This window comes from Glandiceps talaboti, chromosome 16 (genome assembly GCF_964340395.1).
Source record: "Glandiceps talaboti chromosome 16, keGlaTala1.1, whole genome shotgun sequence".
NCBI lineage: Eukaryota > Metazoa > Hemichordata > Enteropneusta > Spengelidae > Glandiceps > Glandiceps talaboti.
Window position 1 is genome coordinate 20,217,701 of NC_135564.1, and position 19,921 is coordinate 20,237,621.

General features: G+C 37.4%; 1 long non-coding RNA gene across 2 annotated transcripts; it reads right to left on the reverse strand.

Annotated features, from left to right (window-relative positions):
• Positions 1-3,534: 3,534 nt before the first annotated feature.
• Positions 3,535-19,876, reverse strand: LOC144447489 (uncharacterized). Of its 2 annotated transcripts, none has more exons than XR_013482030.1 (9): positions 19,661-19,876; positions 16,891-16,962; positions 14,711-14,804; positions 11,091-11,458; positions 10,488-10,616; positions 9,350-9,443; positions 8,367-8,450; positions 6,568-6,667; positions 3,535-4,584 (listed from the first exon to the last, which is right to left on the reverse strand). It is a non-coding gene; the product is annotated as an uncharacterized LOC144447489 (long non-coding RNA). The 2 variants fall into 2 exon arrangements; XR_013482031.1 differs by having other exon boundaries at positions 11,091-11,472.
• Positions 19,877-19,921: the final 45 nt, after the last annotated feature.

Here is a 19,921-nt window from a genome sequence, read left to right on the forward strand (position 1 = left end):
ATGCTGGTAAAGACGTACGAAGAATACTACGTAGACTAACAGATACAGGTGACAAAAAGGACTATGACAAGGCACTTAATGCGCTCAACAAACATTTTTCGCCGAAGAAAAGTTTGGAATACAACATTGCGCCTTGCATTTATACCAGTTCCGACAAGCATCGCAACTGCCTGGTGAGTCAATCGCTACATTCTATACTCGACTAAAGGAGTTAGCGTCTACATGTGAATTCAAAGATGAAGACATGGGAATCAAAATGCAGATAATTCAAGCAACTTCATCAAAACGTGTAAGACGACGAGCTCTTAGAGAGGAAATGACACTGGACGATTTACTGAAATACGCTCAGTCACTCGACATTTCCGAAGATCAAGCTGACAGTATAGAAAGCAAAACAAGTGCCGAATCTATCAATGCTATACGATCAAATTCATCTCGTATATCTCGCCGACCAGCTCGACATCACAGTCACAGGGTTCGTACACTTAAAGCAAAACAAAATTCCAGGACTTTCCAGGGGTTTTTCGTCAGTTTTCCAGGGGTATTCATATTGATTCTGGCCATTTTCCAGGGGTGTTGACACTAAAGTATATTTTTTGAATGACATCTAATTGTCTGATGTGGACGAGAAAAATCAACAACAGTTCCCATATGTCACAAAACATTCTAAAGACAATCCACACTATGCAAGATATTGGTTTCAAAACCACATTTACATGCTAAGATTAACGGAGAAACCTCTGTCGTACCCCCAAAGTAGCCGTTTCGTCAAGCTGGTGCATTGATCGTGTAAGATTGAGTCGCAGCATTCGTCAGTCTAATTCAGACATATCCAGAAAAATAAATCAAAAACTAAAGTTTGTCCTCGTTATTGTATGGTTTGATGTTACTAGATTTACAAGTCACCTAAAATAATTTTTTTCTTCAAAATTTTGAATAAAAACGTCATTTACGTAACGAAATTTCGAGCTATGAATAACTGAATACATTCATCGCTTGCGTCTCGATGTTTATGTACGGATGCCACGAGTTGCGGAACATCGCGATTTCTCAACTCAACTTGACCATTGACGAATGTTACTGTACCGACAACATAAAACAGTAGTTTATTCTTTTAGAACATGTAACACAAATACCCATTTATCGATGACATAAAAGTCACAACCCGGAAATTCAACTGCACTTCCCTAGGCCCTAGTATTGCCATGCCCAGTGCCTGAGCTTGTAGTATGTCGACTCGTGCGCCGAACTTGTAACAATTTCTAATCGAGGTTGATGATGCTTTGATACTCGCTATAGTGTTACGATAATCTTGTTAACAGACCTACTGTACATGTTACCCCGGCGCGGCCGGGACTGTTACAATATCATGTCCCTGAAAGGACGACTGGGAGATGAACGGAGTAGCAATATACGCAAGATCGAAAGAAACACTGCGGCACCCATTCAACTAATCATAGGAACGGTCTGTGGGGCAAAGTGTCTCGTGGAACGATCGCTTGACTGTCTGGGTTCAATCGGCGTGAATTTTGAGTCATCACTGTGGCGAAAGACTTTGAAAATATTTTTTGCGATTTCACATTTACAAGATTCAGAATCATATGAATGGGTGGCTCGAGCACAGACATGACGATCGTCAATATTAATCGATCGATTGAACATGATCATTTTCCAGGGTTTTCCAGGGGTAGGGCGCATTTTTCCAGGGTTTTCCAGGGAGGGTTTGAAATTCCAGGGTTTTCCAGGACCGTGCGAACCCTGCAGTCAACCATCCATGAAGAAATCGGATGATACGAAAAGGTGTTATTTCTGTGATGGTCATTATCCCCATGATGGTAAATGTCCGGCGAGGGGCCGGAAAGGAATGCAATTCGTGTGGAAAGTTAAATCACTTCGCTAAGGTCTGTCGTTCCAAGACAAAACAACGACCTAAAGAACTGACAATTACACAGAAACAACGACCTGTAAGATGTGTTGACGTTTGCACTGACGAATCCAGCTCAGGCAGCGAAACCGAAGAGAAATAATCAATTTCTGTTTAGTATCAACACTCAGCAAGTTTACGTGACCACACCCCAACATCCGACAGCGGATATCACTGTCAATGGTAAAACTTTTAACTTTATCATCGACACTGGCACATCAGTCAACGTTCTCGAAGAACACGACTTCATGAAACTGAAAGATGAAGTAAATATTCGACGCTCTAATACGTTAATCCACCCATACAAGAGTGCAAAACCGCTCAACACAATCGGAAAATTCAAAGCCGATGTCCAAGCGAAAACTCGGAGGACAAACGCTGAACTACATCGAGTCGAATTCCAAGTCGTCAAACACAATGGCGAAATTGGTGGATCTTTGCTAAGCTATCAAACAGCAGAAGATCAAAATGGTAAAACATGTGAAAGAAGAGACACAGACTGATAAACCTATACGTGAGTATACTGACTTATTCGAAGGACTGGGAAAAATGAAAAAGTACCAAGTCAAACTACATATCGACAAAACGGCGAGACCAGTGGCTCAACCGCATAGGCATATACCATTTCACATTCGCAAACGGGTGGAACGGAAACTGGGCGAAATACAGATATTTTACGTGTTTAAAATCGACTGTTTTTGACACTAGATATGTACAACATGGGCTTGGCAACAATTTATAACAGTTCCTTCTCTGAATGCAACTTTTCAAAAATCGTTTCTTTTCTGTACCTTTTGCTCATATTAATTGTACTTTTTCTTCGTTTTTTCCTTGTAGGGGTTTGTTTAGGAGAGTTGTCAAAAGAGCCAGGAGTGCAGTTAACTCTGTCAAGGCTCACTTCAAACATTAGTTAGTAACTGTTCCATTTCACTTTTAAGAACATTCTTTATTGTGTTTTGTATTTTTGATAAAAAGATATTATTTGTAAGAAAGACAATATATAACATATTTTCTAAAATGACTTGTCTTGTCTGATTAATTTAGATGATATATTTACTCTCCTTCATGTCCAACTTTGTCTCTTACATTTGCTACAACAGCACTGAGACTTTGTTTAGAGATAATATCATAACTAAACACCAGGGTGCACACACTTGCTAGTTGCTTTGTCTGGAAATACTAGTCCCATCTATCTTTTGATGATATGGCTGCTACAATCCTGGGGCTACGATGATAGCAATTCTACTTTGAACATGTGCATTCTTTCAGTTAAAGTTTGCAGGTATTTACTCGGACTCACTCAAACAAAAAACTGATGAGAATATATCACTGAAAAGAAAACAAGACTTAGTGAAGGAAAAGCAGACAACTCCTTGTATAAAGTTGTCTTCTCATTCAGGCAAACCCGTTGACTACTTATCAGTATCCAACTGAGGTTGGGCATAAAATCTTCGTCATTTACTGTACATTTCCACAAATGAAGTAAACTTAGAGACTAACTTTGAAACCAACACTAGTAATCTATCAACATCTATGTAAACATTTTTGTTCATTATTTTGTCAAATCAGCTGTAAAAAATACAAAAGACATCGGTATGGGTTCATTCTGGAGTAGTTTTATTGTAAGTTCAAGTTTACATCAAATGACATAGGCCACTGGCCTTACATTGTAAGTTCAAGTTTACACGACAAATGACAGGCCACTGGCCTTACATTGTAAGTTCAAGTTTACATGACAAATGACAGGCCTCTGGCCTTACATTGTAAGTTCAAGTTTACATCAAATGACATAGGTCACTGGCCTTACATTCCATTTATTTGTTTTGGAGATGTCCAAAATGCACACATTACATAACCAGCAAAGGTACAGGACAATATTTGAAAACATTCAAACTAAGACCTCTACAAAACATCAGTATGAGAAATTAATTAAGTTGAAATATTGTAGTCTAATTTTAGTTCAGTCAATGTCACAGTGTGTACATTGCGAATCAATAAAGATGGTGAAAATTCTGTTTCCGATAAAACTAGGTCTTTAGAGCATATGTTCACTTGCATCAGTGAGACAGTGAGAGTGCATAAATGCCTTGAGGTATACAGATTTAGGGAGAGAAATTGTATGCCATCACATTATTTGTAAATAAAATACCTATAGTGTCTAGTCCATAGCAAAGAAAAAACACTTATGGTTGATTACTTGCACTATTACTATATGGTCTGACAAGATCAGCGTACCTGTACCATTTACACAATACATTAAATGTATTATATGTAAAGTCTCACTGACAATTCAGATTAGGAATAAAATCTTGGTGTCAAATTTGGTTGTTTGACAGAGTTACAGAAAAAGTTAGTCCGGAACAAAAGAGTGATCCTATGTAATCCTTATTGAGATAACAATAATGCGGTGACATGGGATTGAAATATAGTCCTTTAACAAAACTAGTTCAACAGTATAAATCACACTTTCATTCAACACACAACACATGTTTCATCTTACTGTAAATTGATATTAAATTTTAATATACACAGCAATGCAGTAAATTCTTTTCCAATTATGTTGATTTCTTTCAGTGAATGATCAACACTTGTACAAGGCAATGTCTTCATTCTGTAAATCTTGGAGTAGCCAGTCAACGATGTCAACAAATTTTGGAGATCTGGAAGAAAATTAAAATTGTATCTGATGATTAATATATCACCAAACCCTATAACGAGTGTCAGTGTGGCATACTTAGGGTCTTAAATGTGTGCTTGTGGTGTTCATAGCATCCATACTTGGGGTCTTAAATGTGTACTTGTGGTGTTTGTTGCATCCATACTTGGGGTCTTAAATGTGTACTTGTGGTGTTTGTTGCATCCATACTTGGGGTCTTAAATGTGTACTTGTGGTGTTCACAGCATCCATACTTGGGGTCTTAAATGTGTACTTGTGGTGTTCATAGCATCCATACTTGGGGTCTTAAATGTGTACTTGTGGTGTTTGTTGCATCCATACTTGGGGTCTTAAATGTGTGCTTGTGGTGTTCACAGCATCCATACTTGGGGTCTTAAATGTGTACTTGTGGTGTTCATAGCATCCATACTTGGGGTCTTAAATGTGTGCTTGTGGTGTTCACAGCATCCATACTTGGGGTCTTAAATGTGTGCTTGTGGTGTTCACAGCATCCATACTTGGGGTCTTAAATGTGTGCTTGTGGTGTTCACAGCATCCATACTTGGGGTCTTAAATGTGTACTTGTGGTGTTCATAGCATCCATACTTGGGGTCTTAAATGTGTGCTTGTGGTGTTCACAGCATCCATACTTGGGGTCTTAAATGTGTACTTGTGGTGTTCACAGCATCCATACTTGGGGTCTTAAATGTGTGCTTGTGGTGTTCGTTCCATCAATACTTTCATGAGCAAAGTACTCTAGCACTGAAATCTGTAGGAGAAAAACTTTCTAAATGTGCCTCAAATTGTTTTCAGTATACTAACTTATATATGTCTAAGTAGAATTAGGAACTAGCCGCTGATTAGGTTAAGATTTTAAGAAAACGTTTTGATTGATACAACCAGTGTTATCAACTCAATGTTTTGGTTAATACAACCACAGTGTTATCAACTGAATGTTTCGGTTGATACAACCAGTGTTATCAACTGAATGTTTGGGTTAATACAACCATAGTGTTATCAACTGAATGTGGAGTCATGATGGGTGAATGGTTAGCGTGACCGGCTTGGAATCTACAGGTTGCAGGTTCGAGCCCCGTCGCTGCCTGCTGTTTGTTTCTGAGTGGCTAAAGTCCTTGGGCAAGATTTGAACCACGACTGTGCCTCAGTAAACCCAGCTGTATAATTGGGGACCTGGTAGGATGTAGGTTGCAATGTGAAGGCTTTAATCCTATGCGCTGAAATGGCTGCAATGGATTGTATGCTCCCCGGGGAGTTGAGGAAGACTAAAGGGCCGTTGTGCCGTTCTGATCCGAGCCAGGGGTAATAATTGTAAAGCGCTTTGAGCACGGAGTGGGAAAGCGCTATATAAGAAACCAACATTATTATTATTAATGTTTGGGTTGATACAACCAGTGTTATCAACTGAATGTTTTGGTTAATACAACCACAGTGTTATCAACTGAATGTTTGGGTTGATACAACCAGTGTTATCAACTGAATGTTTTGGTTGATACAACCAGTGTTATCAACTGAATGTTTTGGTTGATAAACCACAGTGTTATCAACTGAATGTTTGGTTGATAAACCACAGTGTTATCAACTCAATGTTTTGGTTGATACAACCACAGTGTTATCAATTGAATGTTTTGGTTGATACAACCAGTGTTATCAACTGAATGTTTGGGTTGATACAACCACAGTGTTATCAACTGAATGTTTTGGTTGATAAACCAGTGTTATCAACTGAATGTTTTGGTTGATAAACCAGTGTTATCAACTGAATGTTTTGGTTGATAAACCAGTGTTATCAACTGAATGTTTTGGTTGATAAACCAGTGTTATCAACTGAATGTTTGGTCAAATGGTGATAAGATCTAAGGATTTTACAGTACACAAAGTACCAACAAAATGACTGTTACAGATAATGAAGATGGCTAAGTGATTTATAGGTGTACCTACATTCCTATACTGTTTTGTATATCCTTACCTGTGTTGCTGGTTTCTGAAACAGACTAGGTGGAGTCACTTCCACTTCCAGGGGATGTCTGTTCAATTGTTACACTCTGTGTAGTGGTAACTGCAGTCTTCTGAAATGAGATTATGATGCAATGTATATGGCATTAGTAGTCTTCTTCTTCCTCAACAATAATTGTTATCACTCACATCTGATATATCATACTTCAGTGATTTGAATTCTTACAAATGAATAATAACCATCTCCAATGACTTGTACATAAAATGTTTGAAGATGAAGAATGAAACATGTTCTATGTAATGGCCATTGAGACAATCAGTTGTCTGGCAGAGCCATAAAACACTCAGTTGTGACCAAAGACTGAACTTATGTTATCTTCATGGCTCCAATACAGAGATAGCATTAATACAAGAACCAAGGATTGAAACATGGGTCTTTAGGGATGATCACTCAATGTCGCACATGCTCAACAAATGAACATCGTTAATTTAGGTCACCCCCCCCCCTCCCTCCCTCCCTCCCTCCCTCCCTCTCTCTCTCTCTCTCTCTCTCTCTCTCTCTCTCTCTCTCTCTCTCTCTCTCTCTCTCTCTCTCTCTCTCTCTCTCTCTCTCTCTCTCTCTCTCTCTCTCTCTCTCTCTCTCTCTCTCTCTCTCTCTCTCTCTCTCTCTCTCTCTCTCTCTCTCTCTCTCTCTCTCTCTCTCTCTCTCTCTCTCTCTCTCTCTCTCTCTCTAAATGAACGTTTACAAGTATGACGTCAAACGTAACTATATGATGTAAACTATGATGAAAACTGTTGCGGCCACATCACATCAAAATGATACCAGAAACCCAGCACCATATCTCACATTACAAGTAAATCTTAATTAACTTGTCAACATCTCAGTAGTAAATACAAAAGTTGTTATCATTAAAGGAGTGAAAATTTTCCATCAAAATTTGGTTAGAAGTGTGAAATGAAATTCAGCAATTGCACTGACACTAGAACACCCTCCACCCCCCAACAAAGTTCACTTATTTAGCTTGTGTGACATGTGAGATGATCATCCCTAAAGGGCTATGTTTCAGTCCTGGGTCATCACATTAATGTTATCTTAATAAGGGTTACATTGGATCATCATTTTTTTTCCAAGTCGGCTTGTTTGTATATCTCTGCCAAACACCTGCATTTCACACCTAGATTGGAATCCTACTCCTAAGTGGACCTTTAAATGTGTTCAATGTTTCTATGTATTCATTTGATATTGAAGGCTGAACGACAAATTAACATCTTTCAAAACTGTTTCAGTGTATCAACTTGGACTTGTCCCAAGTAAAATTGGTAATAGGTAGTAAAATGTGAAGAAAACATTTGGTTATCATCCAAGTTGACATTGTGTTTCAAGTGAATGTTTGGTGGTGAAATGGTGATGAAATACATGTTATACCCTCAGGGCAACTATTCAGTTCATCGGTTGTCAAAATGAATTCTCTCAAAACTGAACCAATCTATCAACATAAATAAAATATGACAAAAATGTGAACAAAAATTGAACGGGAAATAATATAGAATATCATGAAATTATGATATTATGGAACATATAAAACAACTAGCAGAAGTAAAACAAAATGACAGCATTAATTCATAAAAATAATCAGAACTGGAAGAGGCCAGTTTTGGGAGGGGATTCATTCCCACAAATCCTCGCCATAACGCATCTGAATTTGTCATCATTGGGCATATCTGTATCAAACATCACCAGTTGAGGACCAATCTGTATAATGTAATTGTACATGTATATGTTTTTATACATGGTCTTCTCTTCATACTTACAGGTTTATGTTCACATCTTAAGGTCTACACCGGGTCATAATGTTGGCATCCCAGTCACAGTTTGCAGTTAACAGTATATTTTATCTAGAAACAAAATAGAAGATGTGATTAAAAACATGAATTACACACTGATATTTCTTTAGGAAGCTCAAAGTCAGTCATGGAAGCCAGGTTTTTTAAGGAGTAGATGGGGTGGGGACCATGATATGAGCATTGGAGAAATCAGAACACATGTACATTAATAGTTGTAAGTTTAACACTGAACTGATCTTATTGCAAAATGAAATCTAGTGCAATGTTTGGTACATCAAAATGTTAAGTTTGGAAAATAATGAAATAGGGTACACACTTGTAAAGTATTGATTGATGGGTGTAGCAAACTATACTACTCATATGATCCAACCTGATCTGTCTTTTGTGTTTAAGTTTATTGATGGTAACAATAGAGTAAGTATGACTTAAGCTGCAATAATTCTGGCATTAGTTTTGATTTTGAGTTGCCCTTTTTCTGTTTCTGATATTTTTTTGTTCTGCTGTTTAACTGCAAAACAATTGTTACAATTCCACCTGTACAAACTCAAATAGATGCGAAGCCGATCTGAACCTCAAAGTAAGGTGAATTCTTTGGCCAAATTATGATTTACTTGCCAAAAAATCAGACATTTCTTAACTCCAACGTTAATTACTGAGCTGTCAAGACCCAAGAGATGTTAAAAAGTAGCAATGCACTGCAGCATTTTGCAAGATACTGTAAACACAGAACATCAAAAACAACAACAGTATACTGAAAGTGTACGAATATAAAACACTGCATAGGTCTTTGCACAGACTTTAACCATTCATATCAACCACCATTGATAGATTGTCAACCTGTCACTAAAATACGACTGTCTTGGCTTGTAAAAGTGGCCTCTTGACAGAGAAATACAATCAGAACTGGACAATAAATCATGACTTCAAATCTTTCATGCAACTAGACCTACCTGGGTGATTTTATCAGTAATCAGTCAGTTAATGTGACGTCTTATCATGCCTCCACAATTAGGCCATGCAGATCTAAGTACATTCTCCTCAATACTGTAATGACAGATGTAACACCAAAAAATACCCAATTTAAGTTTACACAGATACATATATTCTGAGGCTAGAACTGTGCACACAGTCACATCAATTACAGCTTAAACAATGAACTGGATCTTACTATGAAATAAAACAAATGTGAGTTACTGAATTGTGTATATGCCCTCAGCCTATGATTTTGCTCATGGATTATCAATATGAGATCTCTCAGGACAAGAAGAAGCAAACAAAAACAAAAAGGCAAATGATAAAGAGGGTGAAACTGAAAATAGTACAGCATACACTGCAAAGGAAATGAGAATTTCAAAGAATAGATAATAGAACAGATCAGAAAGAGCAAGATATCAGAATAAGTAAGACAAGAAATAAGAATTGAGGAAGATAAGAAATGAGACAAAGTGAGAGATGATTCATAAAGACAAACTCTGCTCGCGTCGGATTGTCATCATTGGGCATTTCAGTTTGTAATATACATAAAATTTTTACTCCTTTTATAAAGTGTTCTCCCTGGAATGTTATATTTACAAGGGGGGCTTAGACACCAGTATTATCATTGATTGTCGATACTTACAATAGCTAGAGGGTTAACATAGGAGGTCAACTTATTCTCACATGTACCTATACTAATTACTAATAATTGCAGGTGGAGTTGAAGTTATGGTGTCAAACAAGAAAATGAAGTGCCATTATTTTTATGACACACCAAGATGGTAGAAATCTACTGCAGGTACTGTTGGACAAGAAAACAGTGCCCTCTAGAGTCTGACGACTGTTTGGACACAATCTACGTACATGTATACCAATTACAATGGAGAGGTTTGAACTATGATAATTATTTTAGCAAGAGGGCGATGGTATGATCGGTTGTGGCCCTTGGCTCTCAGTGGCTTTGCTCCCAGGGTTGAAGTGTGAGGGCGCCCTGTCATGGCATAGCTTTACAACCTACATCAGATGGTACTCATAAATTAGACCAGGAGTCCTTTTACTTCGTCTGGGAGAACACTGATTAATATACATATTATATAAAGTTTCAATACTTACGGTTGACTTTGAATGTTCATCACAATGAGTTGTCAGCTGTGGTAAGAAGATACTTTTCTGAACTATTCTGGTGTTGTTTTTAGTGTAGCAAGTTCCATCATTACTGTGGATGTTTAAAGAACTTTTTCACTTAGAGGAAAGATAAGATACAAACTGAATGTCAATATTGCACGACAGGAGAATTTTATGAGAGTAAATATTCCCAAGGAAAGCCTTCAGATCTCATAATCATGTACTATCTTCGGCTTGGCAAAAACTCAACTGATACAAAACAAATTTGAACTAAAACAAAATTAGAACTTTGGAAATTAAAACTTACATGAAAATAAAAAGATTTGTAAACAAAAAATACGGCAACTCAAATGATACAGTGAACTGAAACAAACAAAACTGTCAGAAATTAAAAAATATATTCTCAACAAAAAATAAATTACGAAAGAAAATACCAAATAAATGTAACTCAGTTGGAAGTTGTGCCAATATATGCCTCTAGTTGAGGGGTTGTAATCATTAGACTTTCACAATCATGTTACCAATCAAACAAGTCTTGTATGGAAGTAGTGGTTAAATTTGGTCACTGATACAAACAGAATGGTGACTAACCTTTCCTGTAAGAGTTAGGGACTCCAGACATCTGGCTCTAGTTCTTCATTGATGGTAAGAGCCCATGTCTTCTTTCCGTAAGAGTTAGGGAGTCCAGACATTTGGCTCTAGTTCTTCATTGATGGTTAGAGACCATGTCTTCTTTCCGTAAGAGTTAGGGAGTCCAGACATCTGGCTCTAGTTCTTCATTGATGGTAAGAGCCCATGTCTTCTTTCCGTAAGAGTTAGGGAGTCCAGACATTTGGCTCTAGTTCTTCATTGATGGTTAGAGACCATGTCTTCTTTCCGTAAGAGTTAGGGAGTCCAGACATCTGGCTCTAGTTCTTCATTGATGGTTAGAGCCCATGTCTTCTTTCCATTTCAGCATACTGAAGAGAAATGGCTAAAATAAATATAGCCTCTTCTATCATTCTATAGTATGACAGATCAGGTAATTGATATTACAGTTCTTTTTGGAGAAGCTTGCCCAAGCTATTAACCCTTTCACCACCAGTACCCCATATATGGGGACGCGCTAAGGCGCCCACCAGTACCCCATATATGGGGACGGCAAAGTTCATTCACCCATGATTTGCCTATCTCGCAGTTATGCCGTTAAACGGCAGCTATTGCTGCAAAACTTGCTGCCATAACTAGTTCCACACATGCGTATTAGCTATGTTTTGCTTGTCTGCCATTTTGAACACATGGAAGTGAACGGTTTAGAAATAGGACCGAAATGACGAGCGATCGTAATTTTTGTGTGCGTTTTTCGCTGACAAAATCAAATTTCAACATGGCGGAAGTAACCAACGGCTCTCATAGCATCTCCTACGATGTCAATTTGTCAGCCGTCCAAAGAAATTTCCACTGAATTTTACCAGAAATACATCGTTGAATATATGTAGTTGGTCGTGGGAACGGTACAAGCATCAGAAGTACCGCTAAGTTCGTGTTATCTCCCAACGGGGAATTTACGGGTGTCGTAGTGAAAGTCGGCAAAATGCGTAACTTGTTGACCCGTAGTCTGCGCCCATACTATCGTTTTGGGACCAATTTTTATCGATGTAAAGAATTAATTTGTTCATATTCCTTTGTGGTAATGTTCCATAATGAATAATACTCAAACAAGTTCAATTTATACTGGTCAGTGGTGGGTAGATTACGCACGATCTGACGATTTTCCCATCGGATTTTTAGCGTGCGTTTTTTAAGGAAAAATTCAAATTTCAACATGGCCGCAGCCAAAATCGTCTCCCCTTACATCGTTTACGATGTAAATAACGGTTCTGTTCGTGAAAAATTCTGTTAAATTTCGACTTGGATGGCATTTTTGACTACAAGTAGGTGGCTGTATGAACTCAGTGTTCTCTATGTAACCATCACGTTACAGCAACATACGTTCAAAATGCTAGCTGCATATTTCCGTTGATCGGTGTGCATGTCGGCAAATACCACTACCTTGCCCATCCGATTTTGGCGCCGATACTACCGACTTACGGACATTTTTTACCGATTTAGAGAATAAATTTGTTGATAATTTTTTGCTGTCTTGTCGAATACTGAATTATATTTACAGAAGCTCACTTTTCAGATGGTCTTGAGGCGATGACTTTAGATATTTTAGTACACTTTCAATGCCAGTGGGGATGGACTGCAGCGTCATAAACGGATTATTGAGCCGTTAATTATTTTAATTCAAATTTAATACGACTGAAAATATCATTTTCTGCCAAATTTTCGCCAATTTTGACCATTGAACCAGTGTACAGAAGTTTTGTAGGAACTTAAATGTTGGCATTTTGAATTTTGTTTGTGACATAAATATTTTGTTTATTTCTGATGTCAATGAATAAACAACCTGTGTTTGTTTTATTAATATTTTATTACTTTAATCCATATTTCGGTTGTGTGTGTGATAGTTGACTGTATGAATTTGCATCTATGATGTAGAAAATTTATTTTCCATTCAAATGATACCTTATTTTTAAAAAATAGGCAACTCTGAGTATTTTTATATCAGTTTGATTGCATACCACTCACTCTCACATTATGTTAGTGAGGGGGCTGGTGGAACACAAACAATCCCATGAGGCCAATGGTGGTGAAAGAGTTAAATGAACTATCAAGAACAATAAGCATTATCACAAGGTTTCATGTTGAGATAGACACCATAAAGATAACAAACACACATCACTTACACTGCATCAACTCTTCATTTAGTTAATGATATAAACAGTAACAGCATGCATACTACTACAATTACAATAGATATGAGCAAACAAAATCCATGGTCAGTAGCCAACTGAACTGTTTCTTTTATGCACTTACTGTTTATATCATTAACTAAATAAAGAATCCACCTGTGTATGTGATGTGATGTTTGTGTGTTATGTTTTGTGTCTATCTCAACATGAAACCTTGCGATCAGGCTCACAGATCTTGATAAATCGTTTAACAGCTTTGGGCAAGCTTCTCCGAAAAGAACTGTAAGACAACTTGTCACAAGTAAGGAATGCTACATTTTGAAGTACCTAAATGACGATGACCATACTGAAAGTGTCAAAAAAGTACAGCATACTTTCCTGTTGGTTATCATTAAGTGCTTTGTATCTATATTTGATGTAGTTGAACTGAAAGCCTTCAGATCTCATAATCATGTACTGTCTTTGGCTTGGCAAGAACTTTCAACTGACAGAAAAATAATTTTGAACTTTGGAAATCAACAAAAAAGAAGTCTTTAAAAGAAATAACGGTACAATAAACCAAAAATGGTACATTGAACTGAAAGAAATTACACAGAAAATCAAAAATACCGAAGTAACTTAAATTCTAAAATAACTTAAATTTGAAAATAAATACAATCAGTTGGAAGTTCTGCCAATATGTGCCTCCAGTTGAGGAGTTTAATCATTAGGCTTTAGTGTGTCTTCAAATAAGGCAGTAGTCTTGCACCAATAGAGAGGTTTAGATTCAGTGTTTTTGCTAAGGTTTGGGAACCCCGGTAACAGAAAGGGGGAAAGAGGTAAAACTGGTAGTGCTTCCCATGCAATGTATCATAATTTTGGTGGGGAACCCCGGTAAAAATGATGTGGGAACCCCGGTAGATTTTACCTACTTACCGCCCTTAAATAAAACACTGTAGATGCATGTATTTATGTGTTCTATACATGTAGCATCATAGTCATGTGATTCAAAGCAATCTACGTGTTCTGCATCAGATAATGCTATGTCAAAATGGTGGTCTACACATAACTGTAATATGTGTTAAGTTTTGTCATTTTTCTTCAATTAAATGTTGTATATTTTTGTACTAAAGTTCAGAAACATAACTGCGGACTAATTGTTTGGTTTTTTATTCAAGTAGTTGCAGGAAAAATGGCAAAAATACCAACAAATATTGCCATGTTTAGAAAACAAAGGCATGTGTGTGGCCTTCTGGACAGAAGATGTCAATGTGCATGTGCACATTCCACTGTCTGTCATGTTTATGTTCTGAATGTGTAACTAAACACAACTTTGTATGCTGTCATTACGTGTATGCCTGCACAATAATGCTCCAATACACATACACATTCTAACGTGTATCTAAACCTCTCTATTAGATATGTTTATATTAATACTGACAGAAGTTGACCAACCTTTCTTGATACTTGAGCAGATACACCAACTCAGACATCAGTGACATGACACTAATGCTTAACTTTGCATATCATTCCTTTGTCTGGGCACTGACTGGACAAAAATATGGGAAGATTATTTTCATTAATATTTAACTACGTTTAACATAAAATACAACAGTCAACTGATATTATCAAACTGTATTGTCACACTCATGTAAGAAATCTGGCATTTATTTGCAAAATTGTGTGGATGAACCATGTAAGTCCCTTTCATTGAATTGTAAATCATGAGAAATACACATTTACAACTATACACAGAGTGAAAAGGAGAGTACATGTAATGATGTATTTACTAAATAGGCAAAGTTGAAAGTATCTTTAATCTTACGGTCCACATGTGCTTACGTTGCTTGCCAAGATCAAAACATACACATCTACTGCCTGATCAAATCTAGCAGTCCATAACTTTAATAGTTAAGTACGCTAAGAAAAATTAAACATTTAATCACACTTATAATTTATCTCTATCAAGTTTGCTTACTGGCATTTGTAGTTGCATGTACACGTACATGAAAGACTGGTTTCTACAATCAGTGTTCTCCGCAGAGGGTTTTAGCGTATCGGGCCCGATATCCTTTAATTTTCGCCGATACGCTATCAGCTGTCCCGATACGCTATCAGATTGAATAGGGTTCGGTAAATATTGTTCATCTGTCAATCGGTCAGCTGACGCCTTTGTTGTTTCACAACGTTTGTATTGATCCTTTACACATAAGCAGCAAGTAAAACTAAAGAGTGTCTAATTAATTCAAACGACTATTCAACCCTCTACCATTACCAGACAGATTTCATTGAAGATTGCAGTCAGTATTGTTTTCGATAGGAATAAAATGCGTAAACCCGCTAATGGTGATTCACACTGCGGTACAACAGCTTTCGGTAAAACAAAGGCAAAACCGGCCCATCCGTAACGTTGGTTCGACTGTAGAAGCATGTCGGAACTAACAGATTTTGACAACTATAAAATCAAACGATGCCGTGCCATTTTGCTATAAAGTATAAAAGTTCGACAAACGCATGAAGTTGACATTCAGTGTCTAGTTAATTTTCTATGAGTGACAGTAATAACACCGAGTATGTCTCAACCAAAGACTCAGCATGTGTATTCTTCAATGTCGTGAAAAGAGTTGAACAGACTAATGTACCTTTCGATAAAGTGGCAAGGTTATCTCCGATTATCAGTTTCATGTTCAATTTTACCCTGAAAACACGTTTTGTTAGTAGTTTGACATTGTAGACTGATACATCGTACGACTACGATGAAAGCATGGATTTTCCAATATGGCGGCCATGACGTCACAAACTATCGCGAGTTTTTGAAGTCCTCCATAGGGAAGTATAGTAAGTCTCGTGTATCACGAGATTTCGGACTAACATGATGTCTGCCGGTAGCTGTACACAAACTTTTCGTGTTTCGAAAGTCTAATTTATCTGCGGACATTAAGATTTAAATAATTTCAGCTTTCCTAACAATAATAATCAATAACACTGCTTTATGAGTTTCTTATTGGTGCTAATATTTTGAAGTAATAAATTGGCCTTCAACTTTCCTTTAGCCACATGTACATGTACTACTTGTTTATTATCATGTACTTTGATTTTTCGGGAATGTATAATTATATGTAAATTGATGCTAATTTATGCTAATTAGCCGATATCCTATCAACAAAACCTGGGGAGAACACTGTACAATGAACAGTTTTCTTGTATCCAGTACGCCAGAATATGGCACCAGGCATTTATGAAGTTGGACAAGACTAAACCTCAGTTTAATGTTGACGAAGGCTTACATGTACATACATGCAACCAGACATATAGGAGTCTACATTCCAATAATTTACTACATTTAATGTTGACGAAGGCTTACATGTACATACATGCAACCAGACACATAGGAGTCTACATTCCAATAATTTACTACATTTAATGTTGACGAAGGCTTACATGTACATACATGCAACCAGACACATAGGAGTCTACATTCCAATAATTTACTACATTTAATGTTTACCCTATGGTATTCTCACTCCTTATTTCACACAAGATTTATACATATCTAAATAAAAGACAATCCATACATGTAGGAATTCATCTAGAGAGGAATCATAACTGCACATGGTAATATGATATGTATTTACCTTGTACTACAGTACTGGTGTTCCACCATCATCCACACAATTATCTTTCCCTGCCATTGTCTGTCCAGAATACTGTGGATACACAGAGGAAAAATCAAATTAGCTGAAATTAAATTAGCCATATTTTCATTCTCATGGAGGAGTTTATTTTAGTCAAGCAGAAAAGGTGGCCTGAGTAATGTTCAAGAGGCAGATGCACTACCAATATCATCCATGCTACCCACACCAGTTTCCACTGACCCTAGTACTACAGAGTACTACACTCTCCATCCTTCTCTTTTTTTTTGAAAACCCTTCCAAACCACAAGCTACAACACTCACCGCAAGCTCCATATGTTGATACATGCCTCAGTTTTCCTTCTTGCAAAATAGACAAGGAGAAAGGCTTTCTGGGTCAGGGACTCTAACACAGGACTATCTGAACTCTAGACAGACACACTACCAACCATGCTACCTAGGGCAACATCCACTGACCCGAACACAAGACTTCACCCATACCGTTAACCATTGGCATTAAATGTTTAAGGATATGTTTGCTTGCTCACTACACAATTAAATATTAACACTAACAGACATACACATCTCATGGCTGAAGACATTGAATAACAGACATACACATCCCATGGTGGTAGTGTATCTGCTAGACTTTGGATGTTCTTCCGATACAATACGACACACGACCTAACATCGCTATCGAGGATGGAACAAGCCCTCACTACCAACCATGCTACCTAGGGCAACATCCACTGACCCGAACACAAGTCTTCACTCATACTGTTATGCATGGCAAGCCCTCACTGAGAACTTCGTTCGTTTATAGTATCAAAAGAAAGCCAGAACGTCTTATAGCAAGACTAATACCATGGCTGAAGACATTGAATAACAGACATACACATCTTACAGCTCTAGAAATGGAATGTGAGTAATGGTAAAATAAAAGACAAGATAATTAATGTAGAGGTCACCAGTTACTCATCACTGACCATCTGTTTGTGACCACCAAGGATGCAGTACAGTCAATTGGGATATACATGCAATATGACAACAGTACATGTAAACATAGTATGTTATAGTCACATCATTTCTGCCATTTATATGTAACACTAGTGACCATAAATAACTTTTTTGACTTATGCTGGATAAATATTCTGACATGACTGGAATAAATGCTGACAATTCAGAAAAAAAACACACAATGCAATAGATAGACCCGTAACTATATGTATTCTACATCCAACAAGGAATGAGTCATACTCAAAAGAAACAGAGGGAGTGCCTATTGGTTAACTCTTACTATGCAATATTTTTAAAGTATGGAAAAAATAGCATTATCCTCCCATCTAAATAACTTGTCACCATTGCTGCCTGCCATCACGCCATCAATTTATGTTCCATGGAATCAACTGATACTTCTCTCCATATATTACATTACAATTATATATATGGAAATCAAACATCATAAAGTGCAAAGTACACACTCAATGCAAAATCACTTACTTCAACAGACAAGCCATGTCAAACAAATTGACTTGTGGGAATACATAGTAAAACACTGCAGTTCTTTACTAAATTTATAGACAGCACTCTTGCAGTGGCGATGATGAGCTATTTTAGCAGGTGTCTGGTGGTATGTCAACTGAATGCCAACCTACTTTTAAGTACTACACCATCAGAATTGGATTTAGAAGGAATGAATAACCAGGGTGATACAGAAAGCTTATGTTCAACGTCAAAAGATACCCTCACCACTGTCAAAGGTCTTTATGTTGAACTGGAATAATTGAAAATGTCGTGTCTAAAAAAGGTATGTTTTACCATCTTTACAATTTTCATTTTCAACATTCAGTTCCTGTATTTGAAATTGAATATCACATGCTACTTGCAATGCAGTACAAATCAAATGTTCTTGTTGAGACTTAGTGTTGCAATCTTGGACCTGCTTGCATGACATGGTGGGTCGGTGACTCAAGTCTGACTGTTGTCAATCAACCCTGTGTGGAGTGACAACAATCAATATAGAGTCAAGTACACTACAGCCATACAACTACGTAGGGCTAGCCCTCTAATATTTCCATATCTGTGGAAAGGAACTGAATCGAATGTGTGCCATACTAATACACACATAGGAAGGTAACACTTCATGTATGGAAACGGGGTATTTTTTTGTTACATGTGGACACAGACGTTCCCTTACTTTCGTAAACTTTCTGTTCAGTCACGGCTACAACTAATATATAACTTCACTCACACTGACTTGTTTCCCATCCATTCAAATTGATCACGTTGTACGTGCGTGCATTTGTTCGCCATTTTGTCTTCAAATCAGATAGATACATACTGATACACGAGGTCTGGATACACTGATAGGACTAATTTACGCGAAAATACAAAAGTCAAACGTAAAGCTAACCCAGTTTCTTACAATGCTAGCAGAAGGCATGTAAATTTTAACTCCGGGGTGACGAATAACCGCCATCCCACTTACTCAGCTCGTAAGCATCCTTGGACTATCATGTATGTAACTAAACACTAACAGACTTTGACTAGAGAGGCAACAGCATGACCCGCCGGTCCCGACCCGCCACGTTCCGAGGAACTCGAACACTCAGTCATGCCCTTTCAGACAATAAAAGGCGTTAAAATTGGGGTTTTAGAAACATAACCTGATAACAAACATAAAAGTATCATTGCCATATGCATAAAACGGTTATATTTTGCACAAAAATAGTAGAATGTAAAGAATTTGAAGAACGCCGAATGTACTACCTACCATGTTTGAAGCAGTTTGTGCGTGACTTTTCCGTAGCCGAATAACATCTACCAAAATGCTGCGCTATATATTTTCGCCCTCTTCAAACTCAAAAAATGCACACTGCACCAACAAAAATTAGTTAAAGTTGCGATTTTAGACCTAGCACGGAACTATTTCGCAGTATTAGAAGAAACTCAGTAAAACAAATTCGCACTACATTTTGCAAGCGCAGAATAACAATATCAAAAAATTGTTCGCCGGCACTTCCGGTTTACTTCC